The sequence below is a fragment of the Bidens hawaiensis genome, unplaced genomic scaffold (genome assembly GCF_021521415.1).
Source record: "Bidens hawaiensis isolate Kalapana, Puna unplaced genomic scaffold, B.hawaiensis_p1.1 tig00056052_1, whole genome shotgun sequence".
Classification (NCBI taxonomy): domain Eukaryota; kingdom Viridiplantae; phylum Streptophyta; class Magnoliopsida; order Asterales; family Asteraceae; genus Bidens; species Bidens hawaiensis.
Window position 1 is genome coordinate 21,724 of NW_027500109.1, and position 6,453 is coordinate 28,176.

A 6,453-nucleotide genomic window follows, 5' to 3' on the forward strand; every position below is an offset into this window, starting at 1 on the left:
TTGATTCTTTAAAAGTAGGTCGTACTCGGCGAACTTTTTCTGTGTAGCTTGATCTCTTTCCAGGATTTGCTTCATCATATCTTCCAAATGTCCTATTTCATCGCTCGAATCCTGCACATTATATTGAACATTAGCACCATTTTTATTGTTATTAATTAAAATACTGACCTTGTCCTTGATTGTAAGAATTTTGAAAGCTAGGTGGTGCACCGAACGGACGCCAATTTGAGTTATTTTGATTTGGGTTCTTGTAGGTGTTGCAACTCAAATCGTTATTATTGTTAAAAGCATTTAGAAACTTGTTTTGACCAGCAATAAAATCGACCTCTTGATTCATCAACGGTCACTCCAAAATGCCATGTCCACCCCTACGAACCTCACACTTATCAACCTTGGCCTTCAGCTCATTCACCTCTCTAGTCAAAGAGTCCAAAGCAGCGGCCACACTAGTGTCCAGATTATCCTGGTGCACACCTCGAGCAGATGAGGGTGTACTAGTTACAGGAATGTAATTCCCGCGATGTGGCCGTTTGGCGTATTCTGATTGAGCAGAGCTTTCAAAAAAATCGTTACATTCGGTGACATTCTTCTTCGCCATTAAATTTCCTCCCTCAGCGGTGTCGAATTGAACTTGGGTTTTATAGTTCAGCCCATTGTAAAACTTCTCAACGAGAGCCCATAGTGTGAGACCATTATGTGAACAACGAGATTTTAGATTTTGAAAACGCTCCCATACTTAACAATACGGTTCATCCGGCTCCATGTGAAGGAGTGGATCTGATCACGAAGATAAGATGCTTTAGCAGGTGGGAAGTATTTCTTGATAAAAGCTGAACGTAGTGCTTCCCAGGTGGTGAATGTGCTAGACGGGAGAGTGTCAAGTCAAAGAGTTGATTTTCCTGCAAGTGAAAAAGGGAAAAGATGTATGAAAATAGCATCTTCAGTAGCACCTTGTAACCTAAAAAGTTTTAAAGCTCGGTAGAGCCGGTTAATGTGTGTTGGTGCATCCTCGTCATCACACCTATGAAATTGGTTAGTTTGAACGAGATTGTTCATGACGTACGAAGGAATCTGCCATGAGTTGGGATTGTCGATCTCAGGAATGATGATACTCGACTGGTTTCCGGTTAAGCCATCAAAGGCTTGTGCGGCGACTGTTCTGTCATCGGCCATTTGGACGTCAATTTGACTTCTCGGACTTTCCGGTGGTGAATTATGTGATGATGACCTTGGTGTTGAACCAGCTTCTGACGGTTTTTTCTCTGCTGACGGATGATGAGGGTAACTACCTAGGCTAAAATCCCCTAAGTTATGGCATCAGTTAAATCAAACTCAACAACTTACTTAAAACATAAATTCCATAACGAAAAGAATCCCAATCAAAATTCAACCAAACAAAGGTTCATCATGACCTAGGTAGTTTATAAAGTTTAGCTTAACATCATGTAATCAAAATCAAACAAAGTAAATAAATCCAAAACCATGGTGAAAATATGAAAAAGAAAAATTAAAGGCGATAAATCCGTAGTCTTCGATCTTGAACGTAAAGCTCTTCACCGGATGTTCTATTTCCTTCAACCCGCCAAGAATCTCGAAATATAGCTCAAGTAAACTCCAAATTTGTCTGGCGGAAACAGGGTCTTTTTCAGGTTAAGGTTAAGGACTTAAGGGTGTTTATATAGTTAAACAGGGCCCAAAACCTGACAAAAACGATAAAACTTTCTATATTCTGATGATGGCCACCACCCGCGACCATGAAAAACCCCCATGGTCGCGCGGCGCAGCATGTAATAATAGGGGGCGGTCTGACCTGTTCCATCCGGTTAATTTTCTGATGCGTTCCGGCTTCACTTTTTATCACGATCAACTCTCGGAACCTACAAAACACAATAATGTTAGTAGTATACAAATCTTGACTGAAAACGAAGGGGCAGAGCCCCTGGCTGGGGTTAAGCTGCCAGGTCAGCTTAGAAAAATTTTATTTTCACTAACTGTCTTAACACATTTTCCATTAGGATTTTAAATTATTTTCTAATTCGCTAACTCAATCTCTATAACGAATTAAGCCTAATTCGTTAACTAATTCGTTTCTTTCATAATCTAGTTCGTTAACTGATTCGTCATCTGATCATCATCTGATTCCTCATTCCAATTCGTTATCTGAACAAACCTTGATTCGTTACCTTATTCTTAACGAATTTGCGAATAACGAATCACCTGATTTGTTATCTGGTTCGCTGTCTAGTTCGTTATTTGGGCATAACGAATGGGTGAACTGATTCGTTGTTCGGACATAACGAATTGGCAAACTGATTAGTTATCTTGCCTTAACGAATTAGTTAGTTGATTCGTTACCTTACACCAATCTTATCCAGACTTTGACGAGTCAAATTCAAAATCGTCAAGAACACCATAACAGTCAACAGATCTCATATTTGCGATTAAACCCCCAATTCTTAACGAAATAGCATGATTTTGGTCTCGTTGAACTCGCAATCCCATCGCCTACAAACCCCAATCACCCAAACATCCAAATATTGCGTTCTAATGAGTGCGATTAATGCATTCATATTACGGGTTCTTTTAGGTTATCAATTAACCTATCAAACGTTAATGAATTTCAGTAGGATTTTTTGTGTTGGATTCGTTTTTAACATACTAAAATAGATCTATGATTTCCTAAACCAATCCGAGTCTAAACGAACGATTTCTAATTATAACATACCTTAAACGAGTCAAACTACGAACACGGTCAAGTCTTGATGTAGGTTTGGTTCGTCACCACGTTCTAGCACCAACAAACTCGGGTTTTCAACTTTGGATCTAGGCTCGGGTTAAAGGATAGTGTTTGTGTGTGTTTATGATGGTGTAGGCTATGGCGTAGAGATGGATAAAAATGGAAAGATTAGGTTTAAGGGATATTTATACTCCCTTAAGCCCATTGACCTAAGACCCATTCCATCTCTTATTCCATCTTTTAAAGTCTAAGCCCACCTTCTATCAGATGTAACATTCGTTAATTTAAACCCGAAAACCCAACCCGTTTTAAATTTTCGGTTTTGTTTCTATTTAAATTAATATATTTTTATAATATTATAAAGACAGAATTACAAATTTTGTCCTTTAAAAAATATCCAAATTACGGTTTGTGTCCTTATTTTAGTTTCTTTGCAGGTGGTGCCCTTTTTTTTAGTTTCTTTGCAGGTGATGTCCTTTAAACATTTTTTTCCTACACGTTATGTCCTTTACGCTAACTACGTTAGAAAAACTCAGTTAAATACCCTCACGTGAGACGCATGTGAGGGTATTTTGGTCTTTTCAATGAAGTGGTTAAAATATATTTAATAATTAATATTTATAAAATAAATCTCTCTCTCTTTCTCTCTCTCTCTCTCCAACCCATCTCCATCTCATCTCCAATTCATCTTCATCTCCATTCCACCTCCAAGCTCTTTCTTCTTCCACCACTCTTCCGGCCACCATCACCACCGCCACCACCTGCAAGGTTGCAACACCCAACATCACCACCGCTTATCTCCACCAACAAGTGTCACCATTTCTGTGACCACCATTAGATCTGACCACCGCTTATGCCGACCACCTTGCAACACCAAACATCTTAGAACCCACAAAACCTGATCCGACGACGGGCTAAGAACCCACAAACCCAGATCCAACTCGCCGGAGAACCCATAAACCCAGATCCATCTTCCGGTCAATCCCGCCGGAGAAGACCGGACGAAATCCAACGCCGGAGAAGACCGACCCAGATCCAACTCGCCGGATAACCCACAAACCCATATCCATCTTCCGGTCAAACTCGCTGGAGAAGACCGAACGAAATCCGACGTCGAAGAAGACCGACCCAGATCCAACTCTCCGGAGAACCCACAAACCCAGATCCATCTTCCGGTCAAACACGCCGGAGAAGACCGGATGAAATCCGACGCCGGTGAGTGGTGTGTGTGTTTGTGTTTGTCTATGGATAGGGAGAGTGGTGTTTGTGTGTGATGGAATTTGGGTTTGGAAACCATAATTCGGAAACTGGTGGTGGAAATTTTGGGGTTTTTGGTTTGGTCTGGAAGATGGAATTGGGTTTTGGAGTGGAGGTTGGTGGGCGACGGTGGTGGTTGCTGGAGGTTGAATGGTGGTGTGAAGGTGGGTGTTGATGGTGAGTTTGGTGGTGGTGGATGAGTTTTGGAAGAAAGAGAGAATATTATATAAACTTTTTGCAGGTGTAGACGAAAAGACCAATATGCCCTCACATGCGTCTCACGTGAGGGTATTTACCTGAGTTTTTCTAACCCAGTTAGCGTAATGGACATAACGTGTAGGAAAAAATGTTTAAAACACACCGCCTGCAATGAAACTAAAAAAATGACACAAACCGTAATTTGTCTTTTTTTAAAGGACAAAATTTGTAATTCTGTCTATTATATATTATTCTCGAATTTCGTTAATGTATTTTATGTAATCATTTCTTTGCAGTTATATTTTTCACCACCCTTGTAGTGTTACATACTCATTTAAAACATTCATAATCAAGATCAAATATTATTTAACTATAATTATTATTTAACTACTACTACTACTACTACTACTACTACTACTACTACTACTACTACTACTACTACTTTATTATTATTATTATTATTATCATCATCTTTTCATATGTTACTTAACTAATAAAAATAATGAATGTTTTAATTAAATAGGGTTTATTAAAATAGTTAAACCTTTTGAATGCCCCATTAAACTATTTTTAATTCGTGTATTAATTGTAATAAACATGATTTAATTTCATAAATTCTATAAAGCATAACAACTCTAAAAATCCACTATAAAAGGAGGACTAATCATTTGTCTTTTTCACACCATAATACATTATTTTCTTAAGTTTAAAAGCACTAACAAGTAAGTTTTTACCATTTCATGCATATTATAGCTTTTGTTTTGATATTTATCTTGAATGTTCATACTTGTTCATAAGTTGTTTCTCATGATCATGTTACTTTTATCATAAAAATCTTATATTTTGGTTATAATAAATCACTATGGTCATGGATATCTAAGATAAACACTTTGATTTTCTAAATATTATGTCAAAACTAGTTATTTTGAAAAACAAATATAATATTATCTAGCTGTTATTATCTGTTAATCATCATAAACTTACAAACCTTTTTATTTTAACTAAGATGATATATACAAAATGGTTTTAATTAAAGATTTCTTATAATAGAAATTGTATACTTGGTTTCTCTAGATAATTAATTATTGTTTATTTATTTCAACAAAAACTAATATCTGTAAATTCTTTAAAATAATTCATGCAAAACATTTAAGTTAATTAATTATTAAAATTATTAATTATGTTACTAGAATAAAAATAAAACGTTTAATCATAAATTGTTATTTAATCTTATAGTAATAAGTTATAATTATTCATCTACAAATCATTCTTCAACAAATAAATATCAAATTATTTATATAAACATTAATTCATTTTTTGTTAAACTCATTTTAAATAAAGAAATCCCCCAAGTCCCCTTTTGCCATAAGTTAATTAACTTTATAACTCGGGTAGCTAGTCCTTGATTTTGTATCTTCATTATTATTTATAATTTCGTGAGATTCAATTGCTTCGTTTGTTAACTCGCTTTCAGTTATTATTTGAAGTTGTCTCCAATATCAAAGGTGAGTTTCTCACAGCCCTTTTTTTATACCCTTTTTTTAACTATTTTGGGGGTCGCATATATATCCTATCAAGAATTAAATTTCTTTTATTTATTATTTACAAGCAACAATTCGTTACATGGATTTGTGTGTTTACTTGTTACTTGCTCAAATATTATGTGCATGGATTTCTTCGATAAGTATGATCATACGCCCCCCTTTGCACCCAGGACCATTATTTCTAGTGGAAAAGGGACCTCGATCTGAGTACGTTGGTGCCCAATCCCAACTGGAAAAGACCTTCATTTATTCTTTACACTCAGGACATTTGATTAGAGTGTAAAGAACCCTTATTTGCATTTCACAAGTTTTCATGGAATTATATGGTTTTTATGTAGTATTTAAACTGTGTGAACTAACAAACTATTAATTTAGTTGACATTTAAATATATGTTACATGTACAATTATTAGAGGATGAAACGGATGAAGACACTAGACCTAGGATATTTTAAATAAGAGTTGAATGTTTCATTTTCATTATAATTTCTTTATTTGCAACAACTTATGTACTTGATACCTTTGAATGAACTAATGACAATATTGTAACTTAATAGTGTCACATGTGTCTTGAACAATCTGTACGTCACACTCGGGCGTATTCTGCTTTAGCCGGGGTGTTACAGGTTGGCATCAAAGCCGTGACTATAAGAGAGGACATTAAACGTAGTGTTCTAGTTGGTTATAGTTTATTTTCATAGTTGTTTAGGTTTCATGAA